General features: G+C 46.3%; 1 long non-coding RNA gene across 6 annotated transcripts in view; it reads left to right on the forward strand.

The window, feature by feature from the left end:
* Positions 1-329: 329 nt before the first annotated feature.
* LOC113915472 overlaps positions 330-13,130 on the forward strand; it is a 47,459-nt gene continuing 34,658 nt past the window's right edge. For 3 of the 6 annotated variants that reach the window (XR_003517673.1, XR_003517674.1, XR_003517675.1), the window contains exons 1-3: positions 331-472; positions 1,460-1,551; positions 4,854-5,023. This is a non-coding gene — a long non-coding RNA (uncharacterized LOC113915472). Of the gene's footprint in view, positions 473-1,459; positions 1,552-4,853; positions 5,024-7,895; positions 7,961-11,298; positions 11,319-13,130 lie in introns of those variants that run through there. The other 3 variants (XR_003517672.1, XR_003517676.1, XR_003517671.1) reach the window with 3 other exon arrangements.

Here is a 13,130-nt window from a genome sequence, read left to right on the forward strand (position 1 = left end):
GATGCCCGAGACCAGCTGTGCCTACGTACTAAGTGCTTCGTGCTCCGGAGGCCTCCTGCTTCAGGGTCCATCGCTAGGTTTGAACACTCAGGAGGGAAAGCGCCAGGTCGGTCCTGTTCACTGATTTCTGGCGCACCCTCAGTGCCAGGCACCAGTTAGGTCGGTAAATACTCGTTAGAACGACAGAACGACAGAAGGACAGTGAAAGACAGAGTTCATCCTCTCTGCTGGGCGGCTGGAGCTCGGAACCCTAGGGGCCGCAATCCCTATCCGCCACACACAACATGGCGGCGACTTAGACCTACGTCCCACTTCCGTTTCCTGTACGTCACTTCCTCCCCGGTTGCCCTGGAGCCCTTTGGAAAGCTAAGAATACGGGGAGTCTCTGTTCCTTTTCTCTTCCAAATTCTTGCTTCTGCTGCAGCACAGTCTGACCGAGCAGTTTCGAGGCTCTGCCGCCAGCGGCTTGTTGGTGAGAGAGGGACCGCAGGGAGGGCCTTCTGGGGTGTGTGCGGGGGGGGGGGGAGGGGTGGTTCTGGGGGAGCGAGGGATAGAGTGGGGGGAGGTGGCTGGGAGGTAGGTCAAGAAAGTTTATGTTGCAAACCCACCCCCAAACCTGTTATTATTGGAAGTGGCAGATGGGGTTACGTGGACAGAGACGCTGCTTAACAGCTAGGACTTCATCGCCATAAAATGTGTGCGCGGAGGGCCTTAGCAGCCAGAAAACCATTACTTCTCCTTTAAGATTTCTGTATTAAATGGGCCCAGCCACCACCTACACCTGCTGTCTGGTAACCTTTCCTCCTGTGTCTGAGGTCATGTCCAGCACGAGAAAGAAACTTGGTTTTCATTAGTGGCAGGCACCATTCTTCACATTTCTCACCCTTTATTGAAAGGGCAGTGAAAATCCAAGTGCAGGAAGCACTTTTAAAGGTCTGAAAAGGTTACAGGAGACCAGAGCCATTGACTTTTATTTATTTATTTATTTATTTATTTATTTATTTATTTATTGAGTAAGAGAGAGAATCTCAAGCAGGCTCCACACCCAGTGCAGAGCCCGACATGGGGTTCCATCTCAGGAACCCAAGATCATGACCTGAACCAAAATCGAGTCAAATGTTTAACCGACTGAGCCACCCAGATGCCCTGACTTTTATTTTTTAAACGAAGATCTCTTTTACTTGAAGAAACTTAAGGATTTTGGCATCCTAGGATGTGCTGTCAGATTGAAAGTAGTAGCATTTTTGCCATAGATCAGAAGAGAGATGGTCCCCAAATGAGTGTCCCCTGACTTGCAGACGAAGTGAGCACAGTCAAGATCTTCTTCAGTAACCACCTTGGCTTTGGAACAGGTTTCACAGTTCACCCTTCTTCAACCCGGTCCTCACATCTCCACATTCAGTTTTGCTTAGTTGTTCATGTTTTTGGCCTGATCAGTTTTTGTTTTTGTTTCTGGCAGGTGCTGTGGAAGCCCCCAGGTAGCTGAGAAGTTGATGGAATCTTCTTACGGTCCAACTTTCACTATTGCTTGTGTTAGAGTGTGAGGTAAAGGTGAGCAGACATTTCTCAAGTGCACTGTTTACTTAACAGCACACTGCAACTTGACTTCTGAAAGTCAAGAGAAACAGGTTTGCACAACTGTTGTGTATGGCATAGAAAGGATATGTCATCTGATAACAGGAATATAGCTTTTATGCTAATAAAATGCTTTTAAAATTTGTGTGCAGTTTTGGGTAATTAGCGTATAATTTTAGTTATCGATTGGTTCATAACAGACTAATTAGGTACTCCCCCGAGTCATTTATCTAAATGACTGTTCTGCTAAATTGTATTTGTGGGCATTGATCAGAGCTAATGGGAAAAAGAGATTAAGATGAAAATCATGGGATTAAATTTTTAATTAGTTTGCCCCCCGAACAGTTGTTTGGTGTGACACAGTGATTGATTGGCTACTTATGCCCACCCAGCAAGGATGTGGCTCTACTACCAAACTTCTGAACAGAAGAGTGTTTTACAAAAGACTGAATATTTTATTCAGTTATCTTTCTCTTTATTTCTGCTTAACAAGGAATTGAAAAGGAAGGCAATGTGTGGGGATCTCATAGTCCTTTGTCTGGTGGTACGTATAAAGTATGAGATGAGGGCTTCAGTCAGTTCATTAATAAATATCTCAGACTTAATATGTCTAAAATAAAACGATTTCCCAGCCCCAACCCCTTCTGTTCCCAGGGTTCTTATCTTGACCAGTGGCACCACCACGTATCCACATGTTCGAGGCGCAAACCCAGGAGCAGTCTTGATTCCCTCTTTCTCTCATTCCCTACAGCTTGTCCATCAACAATTTCTATCAACTTTTCTTCCAAAACATATCCAGAATCCACCCACCATTCTCATCTCCACCACCCTAACCCAAACACCATCATCCTTTACCTGGTGAACTGCAACACCCTCTGATTCTGGTCTCATGACCCATTTCTACCCACCTGCCCCCCACCCCATCCAGTCCATTCTCCACATGACAGCCAAAATGGTTGCTTAAAACATAGGTTAGATTCTATCACTTCTCTATCTGGAACCACCCAGCATCTTTCCACGCTAGTTACCATGTCCTACAAGCCCCTGTATGATCTGGATTCATCTGGGACCACTCCCTACCCCTCCACTCGCTATGACCCAGCACAGTGTCTCTCTCTTCATCTGCCAAGTTTGGACCTGCCTATGGGCCCTGGCACTAGTTCTCTCCCCTTTGCCTGGAGCTCTCTTCCTCCCGGTGTTTGCAGGGCTGGATCTCTCTTGTGTAGACCTAAGCTTAAAGGTGACCTCCTCTAATAGGCCCTTTCTTTACCACTTAAGCAACAGTGGGCTCCTATTACTCCCGTTCACACCATCCTAATTTGCTTTCACCACGACACTCCTCATTATTGCTAATTTCTTGTGTCTTTGTTTATTGATTGTCTCCCCCTACTCCTTTTTATGAACTCCATGAAAGCAGAGCTCTTGTCTTGGGTGTAACTGTATCTTCAGAGCCCCATGAGTCTCCAATGCGTGAATGAATGAATACACGAATGAATGGATTTCGTTGGCACCAAGATGATTACCATCTCATCTCAGGTACACTGAAGGAAGGCTGAGAAGGGTCAGGGGACCAAATAACACATAGAATGGACCTTAAAACACGAGACATGGGCAAGGATGCAGGATGGAGAGAGGCAGGAGAAATGTTTGGGGTGGGAGGCAAAGGGACAGTGAAGGTAAATGGAAATGATATCGTGCAACTCTATAGATACATCCTAGAAATCCTAACCCTTGGGGGGCCTGGGTGGCTCAATCGGTTAAGTTTCCAACTCTTGGTTTCAGCTCAGGTTGTGATTTCAGGGTCGTGAGATCGAGCCCTGCGTCGGGCTCTGTGCTGAACGTGGAGTCTACTTGAAATTCTCTCTCCCTTTTCTTCTGCCTCTCCTGCTTGTATGCTCTCTCTCTCTCTCTCTCTCTCTCTCTCTCTTAAATAAATAAATCAATAAATCTTTAAAAAGAAAAAGAAATCCTAATGCTTGCACAAGTATGCACCTGCATCCACATACACACAGTCTGGCTGAAGAACAGTGGCTCTCTGTGTTTGCTGTGTACCTGAGTCTTACAGAACACATTTCCCAGGTAGACATGCTTGGGCTTCAGTGTCAGAAGAGTGTGATTCAGAAGTCTAGGTGGGGCCCACGTGTCTGCTGCTGGGTAATCCTTGTAGGCTGGTGTCATTCTTGGACAGGACCATAAAGCTGGGTAGATACTAGCAGCTTGGAGAAGACAGCATGGCATCCTGCAGTGGTTCTGTTAAATCACCCAGTGGGGTGAGCCTGAGCCCCAGTTTCCTTCAAATATAAAGTGAAAGCCTTACTTGGACTCCTGTGTAACTTTAAGACTCAAACTTAACTGAAACTGGGTATGTGGGATCCCCTCCTCCCTGAGGAGCAAGGGGCCTATTTTTTACCTTGAACCTTGAACCTAAGGCCTACATCCCCGTTTGGCAATTCCACTTAAATGCCACATTTTGTCTAAAAAGCACTTTACCATATTATGCCACCCAATATTTATGTTGCTAGCCAGTGAAAATGTCAGGAGCACATTCTGCTGTGAAACTGTGCTGAGCGGGTTCAGACCTATTCTCTTACTCTAGGTTAAATTTCAGGGGCTGGGGTTGAAGGAGAAAAAGTGACTGTACCATTGGTGCCCAAGCTTAAAAAGCTGGGGGGAAACGGAGCTTTGACTTTAATCCTCTTATCAATCTTCCTCACCCCCAATTGGTCAGTAAAATTCCTGGGATCGGCCTCCTCTTTTCCATGCATCCCTCGGCTGGCCCTTTTGCTAACCCTTGTCCCCCTTTGAGGCTGCCTTTGACTTTTTTAAAAACTGAAATGCAGGCTTTGTTGAGATCCATGCAGGGCCCCATGTTGCACGTAGATTTCATGGCCCTTAGTCTCCGCCAATCTGTGATAACTCCTCATTATTTCCTTGTCCTTCACGACCTTGTCACTTTTAAAGAGGCCTGGTCAGCTATTTTGTAGACTGTCCTTTGATTTGGATTAGTCTGCTGTCTCCTCGTGATTAGACTAAGGTTTTGAAGTTTCCACAAGGAAATCACACAAGTGATGCGTCCTTTTCAGGGTACCATATCAGGTGCCCTAGGGAATGCTGGTAGGTTTTGTTTCTGGTGGTGTTAATCTTCACCACCTGGTTACGGTGGTGACTGTCAGGCTTTTCACTGTAAAATGGAGAATGCCAGTTGTAATTCCTGTATATTTGGGGGGAGATGTTGGGAGATGCCCTTGGCATTATTTGTAATGAGATGTTCCTTCTAGGTGTACGTTGGGATGGAGGTGAGGGCAGGCGGTGCGTTTTGTTCAGCGTGTATGCCAAGTCTAGATCGGAACTTGCCATGATTATGCTGCATGAAGTCAGAGCTAAAGAAGCCTGTGCCCCTGTGAGAAAGAGCTGTGGCTGCATCTCAATACACATAAAGGAAAATGCGGTATGACCTGTTTCTGTTGTGTTTGGGGGCGGTGTACGTTGTTAATCAAACGGAGTCCTTTTCATCCATGGGTTCGTTCAGCAAATGTTTAGTAAGTAAGAGTTGGTAATTAGTAAATACTAAATTACTACATAGTAATTTAGTATAGTTAGTAATAAAGGCTAGCATTTTTCAAGTGTCTGCAATTTGCCAGGCGCAGTACTAGGCTCTGCCTTTCTTATCTTGGTTCAAACTCGCAACTCTTTAGAGTAGGTGGTATTGCCAGCTTTATAGGTAAGGTTCCAGAGGTTTAAGGAAGCAACTTGCTCGAAGGCTACTGGGCCTTGAACCCAGGGCTGTCTAACTCAAAATTGTGTGCTCTTTCCCTGGCACGAAGCTTGCTGCCTTCCAACATGCCAAGCGCTGTGATCAGTGCTGAGGATACAGAGTGTAAGATCCACGTTGGGGAAGAGCTCATACTGTCTAGCACAGGAGGCCTCTGGCAGAGGCCTGGGGAAGAACCTTCACTCGGGGTGGGCGGGTGTCACCCTTTTGTTCTGAGTGGCAGTTCCTCAGCCTTGAGAACCACCAAGCTGGCTTTTCTCAGGGCTTTACTGAGTCAGGGTGGATTTTCCAGGTGGCCTTCAGCTACAGACAGTTTAACCAGAGAAAGGACTTAATGCTGCTGGCTTGCTTGCTCTGCTTTTCGTTGGCCATTATTCATCTCAGCCAGCCTACGAAGTGGTTATATTATGTCCATGGAGCTCGTGAGGAAACCAAGGCTCAACAGGGCTAAAGAAGATGCCCTGTGTCACCAGCCAATAAGTGGCTGAACTAGAGTCTGATCCCAGATCCGACTGATTCCACAGTGTATCCCTGGTCTTCAGTACCCTTTGCTATTCCAGGGAGTACAGATTCCAGCATCCTCACCACTCATGGGACTATGTGCCTGTTGTCTTCTTATTTGTACAAAGGATGAGCATGTTTATGTCGTGCCTGATGGACACTGACGGCAGTTCGTTTGTCGCAAGTGTTGTGAGTTTTTCCCCCCCTCAAACCAAAAGATCTTCGTGCAGCTTTTGCTTTTTTTAACCACCTCCTCCCACAGTCAATCCATGTCAACAGAAGGAAACTGGAAAGTGATGATTCTGAATCATTTGCGACATATAAAATGCTCCCATATAAATAAGCATGCTTCCCTAAGAGAGATGGCATATGGCAAGTCAAGTCTCTCTGTTCCCTGGCTTTTGATGAGAGAGTTCAGTGCCTCCTGGAGTCAGGGCTTCACAAATAGCATCTGCTGCGGCTGCTAATAGTCTGTGGCCTTCATGTCGCAGGGCATTTGCCAAACTGTCCAGTGAAGGAGGGGACGGAAAAGGTCTGTCATTCCCCCGCTTCTTCCATTTTGGCATCTCCCCAGCTCTACATCATTGTTCTTTCTATTGCTTGTTGGTTTTGAAAATGTAAAGACAAAGCAACACAGCATTCAGTGCTTAAAAAGGAAAAGGCAAACTGATTATTAGCAGTCCTGGGGAGTAGAATGGGGAGACCACCTGGCAGTCCGGTGTAGGAAAGTTACTCCGTTTTGTCCCTGCCATATTTGACTGAGGTTCATTGATTACCTCGACTCTGCTACTGTTGTTTAGAGGCAGTGAGAACGACCCAAAAGCGGGATTAGCAGTAGCTGTGAAGAAGAGTGGGTATAAGGAATTGGAAGATGTTCTTCTTTGTCCCATCGTAGTTTGGACTATGCCAGACCCTGAGGCAAGGACTCATTTGGGAGTTACCGGAACCAATGATCGGGAATTAGGGAGAATGAACTGGAAAGGGGAAAAAGTCAATAAAGGATGTGTTAGTCAAGCTAGACACTACTGTAGGGACTGGAGCTTAATAATCCAACTGGTGAAGCCTGGGGAGACAGTGCTGTAGAGTGCATGTCAGAATTATCCAGTGTTCCCCCATTCCACTCAGGGGAGAGAGCTGGGGTATTTACACACCAGCTTCTCAGGGCCAGTGATTGAGGGCTGCTCCCGTGAGGTGTGCTGGGCACACTGGTGGTTTCTGTAGCTTGGGAGGAAGTTCTCAGGCAAAGAGATGCAAATGTTGGCCATTGGAAGTCATCCAGTGTGCACTGATGTAGTAAGGCGGGGCTGGTACGGGTAGCATCTCTCATGTGCCCTTAAAACAAAACAAAACAAAACAAAATACCCACTCCCCCTCTGGTGTCCCCCATATCATTAAATAGCACCACCACTTACTCAGTTTCTCATGCCCAACACCTTGGAATTTTCCTTGACACATTTTTTCTTTTTGCTCCTGCCTCACATTCAGGCTATCTCCAAATCCTGTGAACCCCATTTTCAAAATATGTCTTTAATCTCACTACTTCTCATCATCTTCACCATCATCTTTCAGTGAAATTCTGCAGTAGCATCCTAGCCCAAATTCTACCACAGGGTAGACAGAGTAATGTTTTTAAACCTCAATCATGTCATCTTACTCCCCATCTCAAAACCATCTAGTGGCCTCTTATTCTTAGAATAAACTCCGAAGTCCTTACCATGTCCTAACAGGCCCTGGGTGATCTGGCTCCTATCCATGTCCCTGACTTCAGTTTCCATCCAATCTCCTTGTTCACAAGTAATCCAGCCACATTGGTTTTCTTGTTGCCCTCCTGCCTCAGGGCCTTTGCACTTGTTCTTTCAACATAGAACACTACTGTAGATACCCACGTCACTTAGTCCGTTAGATATCCATGTCACTTAGTCAGCAAAAACAATCAGGTTTTTGCTCAAATAATCACCTCTTTAGGGAGGACTTCTTGTAATACTCTATCTAGAAAAGAGCCTTTTGTCACTCTTTCCTTAGTCTGTTCTATTTCCTTTTTCCACAGCAGGGATCATGACCTGGCAGATTGTAGTTTATGTTTTTATTTGTTGCCTGTTCCTGCACTAGAATGTAAGTACCCTCAGTGGGAGGACTTTGATTTGCTGTATTACCCCTAACTTCTAGAATAGCACTGACACATAGTAGGTATTCAATAAATATCTGTTGACTGAATGGATTAATAACTGTTTGCTGGTCCTGCCGAGAGCAGCCATCAGTCAAGGACTTTCAGGACAGACAGCAGAAATTGCAAACTTCAGTTTGATAACCGCCTGGCTGAATCTTTTCCCAGAGCTGCCTCTCCTGAGGAACACAGACTCTAAGTAGAATCAGTTGAAGGTCCTAGGCTTCTTCCAATATGTTCTTTCTTGACGTCCATTGCAAATTGCAACTTGTTCATTTTTCTTTTTGTTTGCCTTTCTGAGAACAATAGTGGGGACATCAAGGTAACCAGTGTGCTACCAGTCATATATGATGGGACAAAGTGTGGTATCATTTTTTAATAAACTGGAATGTGAAGTCAGTCATTTCCCCTAGTGCCTGGCACACAGTAGGTGCACACTGCATGTTGAGTAAATTGACAGTGTCATCTTTTGGATGTTATTAAGCTTTGTGTGTGAGGTGTCCTGCCAAAGGTATTGCATTCTGTGGCCCACACTCTTAAAGACACCGAAGAGTGAGGAGATTTTCTCCATTTTCTCCATTACTCTCCCTTCCCCACCAACCCGGACAGCTCTTAGCCTTATCCACACCCGTCCCTTCTCATACGTACCATCCCATCGTCCTAAAAATAGTCCAGAGAATCAGCTCTCTCTCTTCTGTGTGTGGTTTAAGACAATTTAATTTATTCCATTATAAAAGTTACATGTATATAAAGTAATGCAAGCTGATTTTAGCAAATGTATAAACTACAGAAAAGTGAGAGAGAAAAAGAAGAAAAAAACCACATGACTCTACCACCTGGAGAGAGCACTGTTAATGTGTTGGTGTATTTATTTCCAGTGTTTTCTGTGTGTATTTTTACATAATTTAATAGGCAATTTTAAGTCTCTTTTTATTTAACATCTTAAGTAAATATTCTTGATATTAGGTTAGTGTTCTTAGTATCCAACACTTTGTAAATATCTTCTTTAGCAGTTGTGTGCTGGTCCATTTCCCTGTTGTGGATCACTTAGCTTGTTTTCTGTTTCCCAAAACTATAAGTAATGCCGGGATAAATATCCTTTACCTGTATCTCTACTGGCATCGCTAGGTTTCTTTAGAATAGAGTCCCAGAAATGGAGTAACTAGCTCTAAAAGATACAAACTCTTAATGCACTTTGTGAGATTTCATTTTGATTTCTAAAACTGTTGGGATGTGACTTCCATAAAAGAGCCCTAGAAAAGCTGATTGCCTCGAAGAATTTACTTCCAGTTTTGAAATGTTTCAGACCCAGAGAGTTTTAGCATTCAGCTGAAATGAGCACAGACATCTTCTGTAGCCCATCTCCACTTTAGGCCTCTTCCCTCCCTAATAAAATGTGGCAATGGCATTATAAAAATCCTTCTTTGGTAGACAACATATGTTTGTGTTCTCGAGGATTAAGTTGTTCTGGCAGGTATTGGGTTTATGCCTAGGATTATATGTAGTATTTTTCATGCCTACTTATGATGCCTTAAGGGTTTAGTGATGCTTTCTGGTTTTTTTGTTGCCAAAAGGAAGTCCAGATTTCATGGCAGTGACCTGCATTTACACATCCGAGTCCTGCCTGAAAGGCCAGAACTGGACCTTCACTGGCGCTGCTCCTTGGGCACATTATATGGATAAGGAGTTCTCTTTCCAAGACTGGGCCAGCCTGGAAAGGGCCTAGTTAAATTTAGACAGTTTATAAATGGAGGGAAACCATGACATTCATCATAGAAATGAGTGGTCAGGCATAATATATTAAAAGAATATCCAGGAGATAAAGTATCCAGGAGAGTCAAGGTTGTAGGACGGTTTGGAAACTTAGGGCACACTCATGCTACATAATCTCATGCACGCAACATTATTAAAAAGAATGAGTCTGACACCTCTGTATTGACATGAAAACATGCCCATGCTATTTTGTTAATTCTAAGTAGCAAGTATGGTTTGATCCCACATTTGTAAAAAAAAAAAAAAAAAAAAAAAAGGCAAAAATTGGGTTCAGGGGAGACTTTAATATCTACATGAACCAAAAGAAATATGTGTAAGGACACACATCAGGCTGTCGGTAACTGACTCACTCAGGAGTGTGGAATTGAGTTAGACGGGAATGAGGAAAACTTGGCTTTATACAGTTCTATCGAGCCCCATGCTACAAAGAGCATGTGTTACTTTTATAACTTAAACAAGGAGGAAAACTAGTAAAGAAGAGTACTGGAGACAGGACTAGAATGAGGAATGAGGCCAAGGAACTCCTTTATGGGTAGGCCCCATGCAGGGCTGGGGTCTCTGTCTTGGCAAGGCTGGTGCATGCTCCACAGGAAGGCCCAACTTCCTAAAAGAGGGGGGCCGAGTTGGCATGTCCCTCCCCAGGCAGCAGTTAGAAAAATCTCATGTGTTAGTGTTCGCCTCAGTGTCACACTAGGAAAGGCTTCTGGAAAAAAAAAATTGGAATGATCCGGACAGAGTCAGGAGTTGCTCTCCTTCCTCTGAGGGCTTGAGGGAGGGTGCCCAAGAGGGGAGAGAAGAACATCCTCTGAAAGCCCCAGAATGGAAGAGACTGATTGGGCCTCCGAACCCGAGTGCACTTCCTGGCCATCTGTGAGGCCGGCAGGCCAGGCCTGGAGCTGGGCTCTTATTGCCCTTCTTCCCCCGGGGAGCGAGCGCTGAGGTGCGTGTCTTTGAAGAGTGATGGCTCCGAAGCTACATGGCTCCCAAACATGATTTATTTACATCCTATTTGTGAATTCGGGTGTGTTTACCGTGAAAGGGTGATTTAGACGGTGACGGGTCTGCTGGATATTTAAAGGGATAATTGAATCTCCGAGTCTATTAAAGACTGTTGTCTTACATCTTGTGGGATGACATTTTATTACAAGGGCCCACTTGGCTCTCGCATCCAGTTTCTTCTCTTCCCTTCCTCCCTTTCTTCATTATCTTTCAAAAATTAGATTTTCTCCTTGCCCCATCCGAAGTCGCAAAAACGCCCCCGAGGAGAGTCAGGCTATCTGAGAGGAGTCCCCCGGGGGACGTGGCGGTTCAGTGGGGGCTCTGGAGTCGGCCACTGACCTTGAATCTAAGCCTCAATTTCCTTACCTGTCAAACGCGACAGCGTTTTCCTAGTTGTCACGAGGACACCAGGGGTCGCTTAGCCCAGTGCCGGGGAGGGGAGTGCACGTCAGCTGTTCTAGTCAGAACTTTTGTCACCCCCGAATTCTGCCAAAGACTTGCTCTGTTTCCTTAGGCGGACCAGTTCATTTCCTGGCCCCCCTGCCCCCCGTTCCTCCTCTGGCCGTGGAACACCTAACAGTTAACAGCTCCAGCGAGGCCCACAAAAAGCATCAAAAGCCGCTGAACGGCAGCAAAAATAATCAAAGTCACCCACCCTGGTTCCTCAGTAGAAGCATAATGTGATCTCACTGGGGGCCGCTCTCCCCCAGAAAGTGGGGCTTTTCTCTCCAAAGAGCTTGGCATCTGCTCCTCGGGGCCGCTCGAACTGGCCTCGTTCCACGGTCCGATGTGCCAGCGACCTGTGCCCACACTCTTCTGAAGCTGGCTGGGGGCCCTGGCACAGCCCTGCCACACAGCCCGCCAACTCGAGAGGCCCTTTCTTTGGAACAAATATCATCGTACGCGTTGCCATCAAAAAATGAAAGCCTTCACAGTGGCACGGCATCCAGCTTCCGTCTGGGGCCTTTCGGAACAATTTCGTGACCAGAGAATGGCAGGAGACAAAAGGTTTTTCTATCTGATCTGCTCCCCAGGCTGGCGTCGGGATGTGGGGGGCCTGTTTTCCTTTTGCCCTAGTACCACACGGGTTGTTATCACCGTGTTGTCTCTCTCTTTGAGCAGGACAAGGCAGGCAGGCAGGCAGAGGGATATATTTCAACTGCCCTTGACTCTGTTTATAATCACAAACATGAAAGGAAGGGAAAGAGATTGGGTTTATAGGGCCGGTTCTTTGTGTAGTCTAATTTATCTCTCCCAGGCAGCAGTGGGCTGAGCGGGTTTCCTTTTTGTTTCCGATGGGGGAAACTGAAATATGAATCTATGTTGATGACAGAATAAAGGAATTGAAAGAGGCATAAATCTTATCTTTTTCGCAACCCTGGAAGATCAGCTTCTTGTGAAGAAGGGGATTATACTTCTGTAATTAACTGCTTTGCAGCTCCTGGTGGTGGCTCCGAGCTGAATAATAGCACCCAGCAAAGTTGAAAGAAAGGCAGGCGGGCGGGAGCAGCGGCTGATTGTGGACCACGGTCCCAGGGCCCAGCTCTCAGAGAGTCGTGCCAGGAGACATTTGTCCCCGTCCATCAACATTCACGGCAGAGAGAATAGGATTCCGGAACAAACAGCTCACGGAGACCTGTTCCTCTGTGGGCCGGTAGCTGCCAGGTGCCTTGAAGGCCCAAGCCGGGTCTTATGCTTTTTTGCGGTCCAGCCCGGTGCTTGCTACCCGTTAGAAGCTTGTTGGAGGTGACTGCCACTTACCAGCCATGAGATCCTGGGAAAGTTGCCTAATTTCTCTGATCTTCACTGTGACCATCCATGAAATGGGCGGGGCGGGGACTCTTGTAGAATTCTTGCCAGGAAGAAATTAGATCATGAGCATAAACAAATGACTTATCATAGTGCCTGGCACATGGCCAGCGGTCAATAAATGATAGCTATTATTATTACATTGTGGAATACAAATCGATCGCAAATTCGGCCATTGTAAAAGTCAGCACTTAGGAGGCTCACCACTCACAGGTACATACGTACACACGAGTATGACCGTGTCCAAGCATCCCATGGGCAGTCTTCTTCCCCCCGCTTCATGGGTGACCAGACAGTCTCAGAGTGGAACAGCGACCTGCTCCAAGTAAGGGGCAGACATGCAGACCGGAGGCCAGGCGTTCTTTCCCCTGCCCCTCCCCCCCCCATCCCTGGCCTCTCAGAGCCAGGCTCACCCCCGCTCATCCTGCTTCTCTCCTGTGGTCCCTCACCCACCAGACCTCACCGCCCCAGGGTCAAACCTCCAGGTCACCTTTGCTTGCTCTTCTCCTCTCTGCCACTTGCTGGCATCACTGAGTC

Source organism: Zalophus californianus, chromosome 11 (assembly GCF_009762305.2).
Source record: "Zalophus californianus isolate mZalCal1 chromosome 11, mZalCal1.pri.v2, whole genome shotgun sequence".
Taxonomy (NCBI): Eukaryota; Metazoa; Chordata; class Mammalia; order Carnivora; family Otariidae; genus Zalophus; species Zalophus californianus.